We start from the raw sequence: 14,588 nt of genomic DNA, 5'->3' as shown, positions 1-14,588 counted from the left end.
GATCTACTTTAGGGGTGCCTTACATGTAATAAAAGGAAAGGTTTGGGTAAGGCAAGTGGGTGCACTTGCCAGGTCAGGTCAACATGGCAGTTTAAACTTGCACTGAGACATGTTTGTAAGGCTACTCGTGTGGGTGGCACAATGGTTGCCGAAGACTCACTAGCAGCATTTGATTTACAGGCCCTGGGCACCCACGGTCCTCTTTTCTAGGGACTTACCAGTAAATTAAATATGCCAATCATCGATAACCAATCACAATCTTTATTTACAAAGAGAGCATATGCACTTTATCACTATTTAGCAGTCAACAAAAATAGGCCAGAAAAAATAGGAGGAGGAAGGTAGAATGTTTGAGGACAACTCTGCAAAATTTGCCAGATTCAACATGGGACATCCTGGATGCTGGTGGGAAAGCATTGCTGATTATGTCAGATCTGTGAATGGAAATTGACACATTCCACAACATCAGGCTCCTAGCACATCTCTAATCCGCTGGGATAATTGGACAAGCTTTGGACTGGCATGCTTACTTTCTGAAGGGACATGGAGAGGAGATATGGATCTGATCCTTTCTTTTCAAAGTCCCAGGAATTGACAGTGAAGGTGCCCCATGGCTCAGCCTTGGGCTCCGTACTGTTTAACGTGTATCTTACGCCACTAGCACAGGTAGCGGAAGCCCTTGGGGGCAAAAGTGATATGATTATCTTACCAATCTCATCTGCTGTACTTCTGTGGTAAGGAAGAAGAGATAGCAAGCAAATACATTAAATCCTGTCTAAAAGCTGTTTTCGCCTCTCTGACCATCCATCAACTAAAATGTAGCACAAACAAAACCAAATAACTTTTCTTCAGTCAAAACTCCCCAGAAACATGGCAAACCATATGGCCTGAAGACACTCCCTGCCCGTGGACCACAAGAAGGAGAAACACTTAAGATTGTTGGTGTAAACAGCTTATCTTTCCAACCACAAATAAAAGTGGTGATAGGTACTTCCTATAGACTGCTGCATATTTTTAAAACATTTGTGCATTTCCTCTCATTCTCTGTGAGGAGACTGGTTGTCCAAGTACTCATAACTTTGAATTTGGACTTTGGAAATGCCTTGTATCTGGGACTCCTTGATTACCTAATCAATAGGCTTCAGGTTGTCCAGAATATGGCAGCCTGCATTCTTCTTAGCCTACCTCCAAGAACGCATGTGTCCTCTCATCTACATGCCATCCACTGGCTTCCAGTAAGGAATAGGATTCTGTTTAAAGAGCTGATCCTAGTCCTCAATGCACTTCATTAGACAAGTATACGATACCTCAGACCCTGAATCAGCTGTTATGTCCCCACTAGAAACCTGTGATCAACCAACCGCCTCCAAGCTAGGACTCCCAAGATTCGCAGAGCCAGAACTGGAGGATGGGTCTTTTCCTTCCTGGGGCTGTTGCATGGAATAAGCTCCCCCTCAAGATATGCTCAGGCTCATTGGACGCTATCTCACCATTCACAAAATTGGCTGAAAACTTCGCTTTTCATGCAAGAATAAATAGTCCTGCTAATCCCTGCAATTGTACCTACGAGTAGAGCGCCGGGACACTCCATGGAGTAGCAGTGTGCTATACAAATCGCATTTCATTAATTCATTCCAGATACTCAGGAGTGGTCCTGAATACGGCATCAAGGTCAGTTGGCAGAAAAGCAGAAAATGCAGCATGTGAAAAACCTGCCAAGTGAACAGAAGTTGACTTAAATGATCATGAAACCCACATGTAATACTGCCATATGTGGTGTAATGGCATAGGAACAGGGGGGCTTATTTATGAGCCCCTGTGTCACTTTTGCACCACCAATGCGTCACTTTTTGTGACGCACCAGTTGTGTAACAAATTCGCCATGTTGCGCCATATTTAAGAAGTGACGCATCTAGGTAGATGCGTCACTTGGTAAACCCCTGCGCTACATTATACCTGCGCCAGGTATATTGTATGCAGGGTGGGCGTTTCCCTGCAAGAAAGGGTCATAGGAGTGGCGCAGCAAAATCTATGAGATTTCGCTGAGCCACTTCTAGGGCACCAATGCGTCAAAATCTGGTAGGCGTAAGGGTGACACAGGCCCTTTCACATGAGCGAAAGGAGCATTGCTGGAGTTGCGTCAGACTTCCGACACAACTCCAGCAATGCGCCACTTTTTGCGCTGACAGATTCGTCAGTCATACTGACGTATCTGTCCTTCCTTGCGACATGATGCGTCATATTGTAAATATGACGCATCATTGGTGTCGCAAGGAGGGCGCACTGAGAAGTGGTGCATCGCTCCTTTCACGCAGCGATGCGCCAATTCTCGTAAATGAGGCCCACGGTGTTGTAGATTCCTGGTTAAGAGAAATCTTCTCCAATAACTCCAAGATGTTGTACTTGTTCAAACCATATAAAATAAGATAACCCCCTCATTACTCAGAGCAAAGAGGCTGATCCTTTAGCGGAATATCCACTCCTCCTCCTTCGCTGAGTGTTATGTTGGTGCAGAGAACGACTCTATCGTAAAAACAGATACTCCATAGCTGGAAAGCGTTTTGAAAAGACTGCTTCAAATCTTTTTAATTCATCTTGAGACCATTGTGGGGCTAGCCACAACTGGAAGGACCATGAGTAGCATTCTGGCGCAATGTCAGCTTTGTGCTACACTGCATGAGGCTGCGTGATGTAACGTGTGCTTTGTAAATAACAATGTGTCACGCTTGCATTAATGTTTGCAAGGGAACACCTGCCTTGCACACATTAAAATCTATGACAAGCATGCTGATACAACGCAGAACTTGCCCCAACCAGAACAAGAAAAACAATGCAAAACCATATTAAACATATCTTAAGCCCCTCACTTGACTTAGGTTGCCTTGCATGATGCAAAGGCTTAGTCAATCTGGCCATGGTCTTCATCCAGTGAGCGATGTCAGTTATGCAGGCATTGAGCTTGATCAGGGTATTGGGCATCTTGTCTGTGACAGGAGACATAGTTTAATGTTGAAAAGCTGTTGCAGGGGGCACTAACGCATCGTGTGTCGTGGTGCCAGGGAAAGTAGTATTTTCTAAAGACTGCGAAGTTAATGATGCTGAAAGTTTCTTTAGCTTTCGTCCCCCTGCTCCTTTAGCACTTGCTATGGGAGTCTGCGTGCGTGGTGAAGCAGGGCAAGACAGCAGTGGAAACATTCGCTTCCTCACTGCAGTGCACCACGAGATATAGAAAGCTCAGTGTATACCAAGCAGGTAAGACGATATTTTTACTACTGTTTTACCTAATGTAATCTTCTCCATGGGTTGTCTTTGATTCCCAGTGCAGTGCTGCTCTCTAGCGGCATTCTAATAGTCCAGCAGGGAGAAGATCGCGAGCGAGATGTTTAGTATAAACAAAGCCACCTATCACAACGAAAAGAAAGAATAGGCAGGTGTGTGCAATAAAAGCAAGTAAGTAAACGGTCAGTGAAGCACCAGTCTGCAAATGTCGTGACTGATAAAACAAGCATTGGGAAAGCTATGGGTGTTACTCCTGCGCCAGAGCGCTGACAAAATCAATACACGTCTGTTGCACTGCTAAGGAATGTTTTTGTGTTCATAAGTAGGAGTCAGTAGATTAAAGGAGACCAAAATTATTTTGAGGGCTAAGATGCGATTGACAATGTCTCAAGCTGATGACTGAGTGTTCCTGAGTCAAATAAATCAACGGGGTAGGAGGTTTACTCAACGCACCTTTGTGGTGGAAAATAATATTTATCAATAAGAAAATATACACTACAAATGGCACAAGATCCATTACAGTTCAATCCTAAAAAGAAATGGGTAGCGCTATGAATGCGCTCTCTCCTATAATGGGCTAATGGCTCAGTGAGACAGTATTCATCGGGGCCATCTGCAAGGATCTAAAGGTTTCCACTTTGAATTCTTTCAAGGAAGACTCATTCATCCATCCCCCTTAGGTTCGTAAATTGAGAACAACTGGCAGGGTAATCTTATCATCTGTTATTTACAGCACTTCATATCTGCGGGGTTGTGGGATCAACAAAAACAAGGTATCATTATTTTGATTCATTCATTGATGATGTAGAAGGCAAAAAAAAGTTGTGCCCAACCTCGTCTACCTCGGCAGTACAGCATGAGAAAAATACACCAGGAGTGGACTTTTTACCCTATTAAAAGAGTCGATTTTCCCCTCTTACCTGAGGAGTGCTTGACTGGACGGTGGAGACTTGCCCTGTTTTTGCGGCTGAACCCTACTTGGTCGCAATGCAGATACTAGAGTTCACTAGTCCTTCTTAAAGAGTGGCTCAGCGTAAATACTTTTTTTGTAGGGGGTCGCAGTTACAAGTAGTGTGATAAGGGAGCACCGTGGTATAATTCTAATTGCCGTTTAGCCTATAAATCCCTGGCAGTTGCAATCAGGAGCAAGGAACGGGCCCTTATTAGAGAAAGGCGGCAGGCCTATAAGGTAGCAAAATCCAAAGCAAAACGCGAATGGGATGAGGCACACTGGGCGGAACTCCTTGAGGCTTGTTCGGGGAGGGATATGTCTCGATTTTGGCACCTGGTGAAATGGGGGAGTGGCACTCCCAGCAATGTTCCCGCTAATCACGTGGAACCGGACCAGTGGATTTGCCACTACAGTGGCCAATTTGCTAATGCTCTGGGGGCTCAGGACACCTTTGCAGTGCCGTCGCCCTCTGTCCCACTTAACATCACCAAAATGGAAGTAGAACAAGCTCTTCTCCAAGATCCGAAAGGCAGGGCCCCAGGCCTTGATTGCATTCCTGCAGATCTTTTCGTTCAAGACCTGACATCCTGGGTAATGTACATCCAAATCGTGATGAATGCCATTGATGATGGAGCAGCGATTCCTGGTTCGTGGGCAGGAGTGGTTATCCTTCCAATTTATAAAAAGGGGGATCCCTCCCAACCAGGAAATTATAGGCCCATAAGTCTGATTGACTGGATTCAGAAGGTTGTGGCAAGAGTGATTTTATGTAGAATACAGGTACGGATGGACGATTTCCATATTCTCTCAGATTTACAAGCAGGTTTTCGATGAGGGATTACCACGGTGGACCAGGTGTTAAGGTTCATCCTCATCTATTGGCGCACTGTTACTTTGGGAAAAGGGTCTATCTACGCAGCTTTTGTGGACCTTAGGTCTGCATTTGACCTCGTACCGCGCTCAAAATTGTGGCAAAATCTTATCAAGTTGGGTATGCCACTGGAAATCCTGGCCTTTGTGGTTAAATTGCATACGGCCAACTTTGCCCAGGTAAGATAGGACAATGCAAGCCATACCACTGAAAAATTCTTGGTGGAAAAGGGGGTAAGGCAGGGGTGCGTTCTCGCACCCACTCTTTTTTCTATCTATATTAATGGGGTATTAAAATATTTTGAAAATTGCCCCACTGATGCACCCACCTTAGGCGGAAAAAAGATCCCACTCCTAATGTTCGCCGATGACACCCTCATACTTTCTAAGACACGTCAAGGGCTCCAACGTGCTCTATATATATTTGAATAGTTTTGTGCAGGTCATGACTTGGCTGTCAATGTAGATAAAACTAAATTTATGATTCTCCAGAACTCTAGCAAACCCATTGGTTAAGTTAGGATGCGTGGTGGTGCTAACTGAGATTTTTTCTTATTTGGGAGTAACATTAGACAAACGGATGAGTTGGAAGCCACAAATTGATTGTCTCTCTGTTAGACATGCCCAGCTTTCAGGTGTGCTGCTTAGGAAGCATAGTCGCTCCCTCACCAAACCCATATCCCCAGTATTGCACATCTACAATTCCAAAGTTAGTGCTTCAATTTTATATGGCTCAGAGCTATGGCCCACACAAATTTTGAGTCTTTAGTGGTGGCACGAAACAAATTCTTTCAATCATTGATGGGGTTGCCTCAATCTACCCCCTTGATTCCCCTGTATTTGGACCTGGGGTGCCACTTTATTAGAGATATAGTTAGATATAGGTTACTATTATACTGGAGAAGGCTTTGGGTGACTCCAGAACTTGCCATCTATGCTTCAGCTGTTTTCGAAATTCGAGACATGGATTTGAATAACAAAATTGGGTGGTTCAGGAGTATTAAAAATGTTCTATGTGAATTGGATATGAATCAATTGTGGATTTTCCCGGTTGGCCGCCCATTCCCGAGTAAAACAGAGCTTAAGGCAGCATACTGGCATCTGATATATTCCAGGCAATTTGCATCTTCCAGCAGTCCATCCCTGTCTAGTATCTTTCTCCGAATCAAATTTGAACCCAAATACGAACCATATTGGGATCTAATCACCTCATCTCGTGATAGAAGACGTTTCCACCAGTTCAGAGTAGGAACCTTACCTACAACGGATTTTACCTTTAAGTGGCCTAATTTGCATTCTAATTTTAGTGATTGTCCCTTCTGCTTGGGCAGGCCTGAAACTGTGAATCATATGTTATTTGCTTGTCCGGCGTATCACAATCCGAGAAGACGCTGGTTGAAACCAGTGTGCTTAAATCTGGGAACAAGGGTTCACAGTGAGGCCTATAGATTATTTAAAACAGCAGTGGATGGCCCCCTTGTGGTCGCTCTAACTAAGTTTTTGGGCTGGGCGTGGGTGATTCGTTGGTCTGCAGGGAGGAATCGATAAATCCCTTCCATCTTTTAAAAAAATGTTATGTCTAGAATCTGGATCTCTATTTTACTTTTGTATGAAGATGCTCTTTTAAAAAGATACTGCTCTCTTGCTCGCCACTTTGGCTTGGTTTTATAGTTGTATTAAATTATTTATTGTTTTAACAATGTTATAACTGTTGCGATACTCACACCATGCTTCTTGTGTAAGTGTAATGTTATCAATTAACTTAGTCCCTGTGTCTGTTCTGTGATGACTTTTGTGATTTATTTCTAAAATCGAAATAAAGTTTATAAACTGAAACTGTGATAACGTTTGCACCTTCTAAAGGTTTTCAAATTTCAGACGGTTAATCCGGTCAATCCTGCTAAAATGTAATGGTGGGAAAAGCCTGTTAGTACTGGGACATGAGGAATTTCGTGCAGAAAGGACACAAGCTCTTGACCAACCAGCCCTGGGCATAACAGTTGACGGTGCGGGACCTAGTACTGGAACACACTGGCGAGGTGTGGTGATGATAGATGGACAGGGCCTGACAATGACAGCAGGTGAGAAGAAATGAGCTGGGTGGGGATGAGAAGGGCAGATGTTAAGGTGGACAGCATATCTGAGATGCTGAGCTGCCTGGGCATCTTCTGGATCTTGAACATAGCACCAGTGCTGTCACTCACCTACATGTCCATGGCCTTGGTAGATGGCCTGCTTCCCATCCTGAGTCTGATATCAATAGAAGTGTGCTCCCCCCAGATCTTCAGAAACAGATTGCACGGTGGGTTACAACTCAGAACTGACCTTTAAGGGCATGGTAGAGAACATAATACATACGACTCAAGTCAGGATCAAGATTTGCTAATGGACAAATAACAAAGCAGTCACACCGATCTCCTAGGGAGGCACACTGTCATTGTGTAAGGACGTATTCTGGGCGACTCTCACCTGATGAGAGGGTTAGTGAATTCTTGGTTACGGGTGAACGCCACCAACATTGGCCATATCTGTCACACTCCACTACTTCTGTCAGGCAGTGATGGGTCCAGGGACGGCAACACTGGAACTTTGATATACATTGTGGGAGAAGATCATGGCCAGGCCTAAGGAAGGCTGGGATTCTGCTTTAAGTGATAATGAATGTTATTCATAGCTTCTGTGTGGTTTTGTGATACCAACACACAATTTGGAAAGGTTACATCTTTGTTTAATTTACCTGTAGTCTTATGGATTTCGTCATAAACCCCTTGTCCTACTAGCCTGTAGGTGTTGCTATAATTTGTTTCTGCAATCGCCGAACAAAGGTGAATAAAGCTGTTAACAGCAAGCAAGTAATGTTGATACCCTTATTCTATGTCCAACAAATAACTTCAAGACCCTTTAACTGACTCTGCCGCCACTCTTTCTGTCATCGCCATAGCTATATGCTGCAACTATCAGGTCATCCTTTTCCTTCTCTGATTTTTCCTCACCTTGACATGTAGTCCTCACCTGTTGGTAGTCTTATGCAACTCGAACAACCCATATGTGATGGATGAAATGCTTTAACCAAAGCTAGCAATGAGGAATTACTTAGTGTCATTCAACAGTCCATCTTTTTTGGGCAAAATGCCACTACAGAGAGGGACCAAATTTATCCAAGGCATGGTGGGTGACACCTCAACATGCATAATCCAGGCTGAACTGCTTGATCAACACTGGAATACAAACAACCCAGACATATTCCAGCTTTGTTTGACCTCATTAATTATGTGCATCATGTGTCCTACTACATAGGGAGCAACATGGTGTGCTGTGAGAATATTACAATAAGTCTCTGGGATGAACTGCATTGTACTCCTGGATTAGCAGGGACACACAAATTATGATTTGTTTTTTACAATGCTGATTATGTGCTTCATCACACCCATTTTGAGTAGATAAGGTTATTAACCTACATCTCAATTAGGTGGTGTGGAGGAGGTGGTTGTCAGTTCGGTGAGCAGCTAGGCATTTGTTTATCATATTTTTAATTACTTTTGTCTGGTGAGGTCACAGGGAGATAGGCCAGTAGTTGGCTAGCATCTTCAGGTCTGCTGAGGGTTTCCTGAAGAGGAGGATCACTGTGCTGTGTTTTCAGGGATCTGGGTAGGAGTGTGTGATGTTTGATTTGTTGATTGTTAATTTGGTGATTTGTTGAGGATCATGGTGAGGGCTGCACTGATGGGATCCAGCCCTTTGATGAAGATGTGGGGAAGGTAGGGGTTCAAGGATGCTCCGGAGCGTATGAACTGCATGGTTGTTGAGGTTTCTTCAGTGTTGATGGGGCAGGGTGGTCCTCTGGGTTTTGGTAGAGATGGGCTGGAGGGCTGTGAGGGTGGAAGTGTTTGGTTGGTGGTCAAAGGTTTCTTAGATGTTGGTGATCTTTTTGCTGAAGAATAGTGTCAGCCCGGAGCCGAGGTTCTGAGAGGGGGCTACACCGGTGGAGTTGCAGTCGGAGATATGAAGTCTTTCGCTATGGCAAAGATTTCCTTGGTGTTGTTGCTGCTTCCGCTGCTGTTTGTGAGTAAGGAGCATTTAGTGGCTCTGTTTTTCTAATGGTACAGTCTGCAGGCAGATTTGTCGGTACTCGTGCCGGTGTCGTTCTGACTTTGTCTCCATCTGCATTCAAGCTGCTTGCAGTGGTGTTTGGTGAGCCTGAGCTCTTCCAAGTACCAGCTTGCTTGTGGTCCGATTCAGTTGGCTTTGTTGACCTTGAGAGGAGCCAGGGTATCTGATCAGATGGTGATCCAAAGTGGAGATGGATTCGAAGAGGTTGCTGTTGTGCCGAAGCTGGTGATGTAAGAGTTTGGAAAACCAAGATACTTCTGAGAACTTCTTCCAGTCTCTTCATGAAGGTCTGGGGATGTTTCTGCGGTGGTGTGGGATGGATAAATTGAAGTTGATGAGGGTGTGGTTGACCAGGTGATTGGTATGAACTTGGCTATTGTGACGTTGTTGAAACTGGTGAAGATGGGGTCCAGTAGGTGCCCGGTGGCATGAATGGGATTTTCCACACACTTGGTGAGTCCGAGGTTGGACAGGTCTTCGAGGAGCTTAGTTATGTTGGCATCAGTGAGGTCCACCTGGTGGTAGTTACATAGGAGGACGAAGATGAGGGTGTGGCTCAAAGTGTAGTAGGCGGCGATGAGTAGTTTGAAGGCTAAGTGGTCCATGTTACTGGTGGTACTGTCCAAGGTAGTGGAGCATTATATTGATTCATTGAAAATGATAGCCGTTCAGTCTCTGGGTCTGTTTCTCATGTGCCTTTCTTGCGATTTTGTATCTGGGGAGGATTGCCGTGGCAATGACAGGAGCCTGTCAGAAAGTCAGTCAGGTTTTGGTAAGGAAGAACAGGTTCTTTAAGCAGTTGTGTAACAGATTTCAAGTTTTGGTGGAGAATTTAATGAGGGAAACGTGTTAAGTAGCATGCATGCAAAGGATGGGTGTGGTGTGGGGAGGTCAGATGTGTGTTGTTGTGTGCTTTGAATGTGCTGGGTGTGTGAGGAGTGAGGCGGAGTTACATTTGAAATCTCAGGTGGTGAAGCACTTTCACTGTTGGGTGGTGGGGGGGCAGCAGCAGTGCTGAGAGAGTGACTGAGTTTCAGGGTGCAGAGGGTTACAATGGAGTAGAGATGGGGCTTGAGGTGGGTGGGGTAGAGGACCAGGGGTTCTGCTACTGGGCATGGGAGGGGCACAGGTTTGCACGGACGGGCCTAACTTTAATGCCACTTTTGTGCACTAGCGGAGTGCCCGCTGCACTGCAGCCTCCATTAAGTGAAGAAAGTTTTGGGGTGAAACCATTGATGCCACTTCTTGTCAGATGGATGATGGGAAATCCAGTGATCTCACATCCTGTGCAGATGGATCATGGGAAATCCAGTGATGTCCCTTCTGAGGCAGATGGATGATGGGAAATGACTTCTCTCCATTGGCTTCTTTTTCATGTCAGTTTTAGTTGCAAACCGGCTGAACGACCCTGGAAGGTCTCCTTGGATGTTCTGTGGGCTGGTCATACTGATTGGTGACCTCCGTCGGGGAGGGGCCACTACCTCAGCTGCTGACACACATGTGACCTGGAAGATGGCCAATGCCATGGAGCCTGGGGAGTGAGGCAGTGATAGTACTGTACTGGCAATATATGGAGGGCCTGTTGAAGAATCCCCCTGTTAAAGGCAGGTTCCAGTAGTCCAGAGAACAGCTCCAGCACCAGGAGCTAAAGGGCAGGTTATAAGTTCTCCCTCATTAGAGGGATAGCAGTATAAACAAGCTCCACAAAGAAAAGTAAAATGTAGAGGGTGAGAGGCCTGAAAAATATGTCTGGTGGCTAGGTCTTGCCAGCTGGCATGCAATTACAATAACATTGAGGAAATCGGCCCAAAGGCCGGAGAAAAAAAAAGAAGTATTGTGTGGAGCACATAGGGCTGTGCTGAAATCTTTGGCCCCTCAATTGTAAAGAGACTGGCTAATTTCTGGGGGCTGCATTGGCTTGTGGTGAAAAATTGCTGCTTTTTTTTGCACCCTAACTAAGCCAATAGCATGCCTTCTGATAAGGACACCTACATATACCGTGTCTAGTGTAGTTGCGAGGAGTTATAGGTTTCAGGGATTGCAAGAAGTGTAACCTGTTAGGAGGGTGTCACCACAGTAACTACAACCTACCTGCTTATATATAATTGTAGATTAATACAGAGTATTGAGTAGTGATGGCAGAGTAAAGTGCATTTCTTTTTTTGGGTGAAGGCATTGACTGGGCTTGATTTATTTGTAAATATGCGCCTGGTTGTTTTAGTAAGTTCAAAAGAAATAATAAGAATAATAAATAAGGAGGCTTATATTCCTTCTATCCCTGATGAAGTCAAAAGGTGGATTGCCCAATAGACTAGACATGCTTTGGACGGAGGATGCAGTGACTACCACTACGACTTGTGACACCAGGTAGGGTTTAAAAACATGGAATACTTTAAATAAATATTTTTGTATAATAAATAGGAGTAAAGGTTACAGAATATGCCTATTAGGTGTCTATTTGATTCAAGTTGTGCAAACAATATAATGAAACTTGCGAACTATTTTATAAAAAGAAAGAATCTAGAGAAAACATGGACTAACAGATACATTTCTACGTTCTAATGCTTATAATTTGTTTAATAATTGGAGGTGTAAATATACTACATATGCTCACATTATTTTCGTAGATCGCGCGTGGAAAATCAATAAAATATGTTCTTGTAAATATTAAAGTAAATACCACCACATGGCTGCAAGAAAAGATATGTTGCCTTTGCCAGGCAATGCAGGACATGAGTTTAGGCTCGTAGGCAGAATATAAATGTAGGTGTGTAAATGGATGAACAAAAATGATTATAAGAAACCTTTCTTACAAGATTACATGAATGTTAAGTTTACATTAGCAAAGACAGACAACTAACTGCAAGGAAGTTTTCCCTGAGGTAACTCGTTGGAATAGAATACAATGTTGTTTTTCACACAGTTCAGCCTTTTCGAAGAAATGTGTGGACGCCTGAGACATTCTGCTTAGTGAAACCAATGCACAAGTGTTTGTTCGCAATCCACAAGAAAGGATGAGGAGAGCAGAATTCGTAGTTAATGTGAAACCTTTGCAAGAGAGGGGAAAATGCTTCTCCGCTATGCATCCGGTGGAAATGAGCATTATTAGGGATGATAAAACATATGCTCCTCTCATCCACAAAGCGCGTTCATATGCCAAGGCAATCAAACGTATAATGATTAACGAGGCAGAAGAGTGTTTGGAATTAATTGAACTCAGTTCTACAAAATGATAACAAGTATGAATTATAAAGATGTAGGCTCTAAAGATAACGTTTGAACGAGGAATAAAGATAATGCTGAGATAGAATTTGAAACTTTAAAACATATTATTTAAAAAAATGGTGAACTGTGCAAGTGACAAACATAAATCTATATCTGTATTACTTAACTTGATATCTCACAATCCAATAACTGAGAGCAAAGAAACTTTTTTTAATGTTTTCGTTTCGGTACTATGGGCATGATTACGATGCAGGTGAATGACGGTGGCGGGTTCACCGCCATCGTATGCCAATTCTCACCCGCCAGATGAGGATGGAGGATGGTGGGCCAGGCGGGCGGAAAATCCGCCCGCCACGGGTCTGACAGAGGCAATTGTTACGATTGCCTGTCGGACCTGCCCCCACATCCCTATAATTGTGGGTGGTGCCTAGCAGGCACGCCCACCAGATTTGGATGCTGGATCACCGCCAGCCTTTCCATGCTGGTTTCCCTGCATCTGAAGAGCTGAGTGGACCGTAAGAGACCAGGATTGACGCCGGGCCCAGGGCGGGCCACACCGAAGGCCTGAGAGGTGGGTGTGGTGGAACTGCCATGGTCGTCCCCGTGCCCTGAATTGCACACACTGCAGGAGGCTCCCCACTGGTGAAAACAGTTGAGCCCAGGAAAAGGCGAGTGGGACAGGAGTTCCCTATCTCCCTCTCAGGTGAAAGACTGCCACGCGGACGGAAAACGGGGGTGCTGCGAGATGCTAGCTGCAGGGAGAGAGCAGCAGAGTGGCAAAAGATTGTGGTGTCCCGCGCCTCCCCACTGGATCTCGACGGACTGCAAAAGGCTGACTGAAATCAGAGTGGAATACAGCGGCGATCGGTCCTGTGGCAGTGGGGCTGTTGGCTGGGCCCAGGAGTTCGGAGGCAACAACCCATTCCTGGTGACATGCGCCACACTGTTGGGAGGTGTTCCGATCCTTTTCAGTGGCATACCGTAGCAGCTGGATCCCTTCTGGGGACTTACCGCCGCATGCTGCTACTTACTGAGAGGCGGACCTGGTGCCATCATCCTGTGAGCTCCATGCACGAACTGAGGGGGGTCCGCTGATGCACATGGTTGAACACTGTGTTGCTTTGGCTTGTGTTGAGGTGGCACATCACCATTGAGATCGCTCGCTGGTTGCCTGTTTATCTGAGTGGCACACCGGCATGTTGGGGGCTGTAGGGATGGGCTGAGGTGGTTGCCTGGGCGTCCCCTGTTACCTCCCGAGCCGGCTGGCACTGGATAATAGCGGTGCTTACAACTTTGGCAACTCACCAGTTTTGAGGAGCAGTGAGCGAAGTATCCCTGTAGAAGGGGCTAGAGACGGAAGGGCTGATGGCAACCTATCGCACAATTGGAACAGTGCGTATTCGCTCTCTGGCCCAGACCCTCTAACGCCAACCATGGGGAAGCCTAGAGGGAAGCTGGTGGGACCCCCACTGAAAAAAGATGATAGTGCAGCGGAATTGGCACCTAAAAATAATGGAGGGGAACTACTGGATGTACCTGTGCACCAACAATGGCCAAGATTTTAGAAGCCATTGCTGACACCAAGGCAACATTGCACCAGGACATTAGTACAGTGGCGGTGGGTCTGGGGCTGCTGAGGGTGGACCATGCCAAACTGACGGACAGGGTGAAACAATCGGAATCAGCCCTGGAAGTGCTTGCCCCTGCACAATAAGTACTGGCTTGGAAGGTTGATTACATTTTTGGTATGATCGGGATCTTGGAGGGGAGAGCGGAAGACACAGAAGGGCGAAACCGCAGAAACAATGTGAGGGTGCTGGGTCTGCCGGAAGGTGTGGAGGTGATTCAGAAAAGGGGGTGGTGATGAACAGAGTGTCTGAATTAAGCAGACCACTCTTACCCAGTCCAAAGATCAGGGCTTGATCCATCACTGTTATTTAGCTCACTGAACCATCCCAGCTCAGAACCTGGCTATATGCAAATCAGTCTGTCCCTGGCCCAGTGCATCATGGGAACAGGGCAGACTAAACTACCAAGCCAATTCTTCACCAGAAAGGAGACAAGCTTCCGGGGACCGGTTTCTGGCAATTCAGCCGTCGTCGGCCCAGCTTGCTTGAATCCTGATGGTGCAGTGAGCAAGGGACTCAAGGTG

This window comes from Lissotriton vulgaris, chromosome 3_1, assembly GCF_964263255.1.
Source record: "Lissotriton vulgaris chromosome 3_1, aLisVul1.2, whole genome shotgun sequence".
In the NCBI taxonomy this organism is placed as follows: domain Eukaryota; kingdom Metazoa; phylum Chordata; class Amphibia; order Caudata; family Salamandridae; genus Lissotriton; species Lissotriton vulgaris.
Note: the sequence above shows the minus strand (reverse complement) of the source record.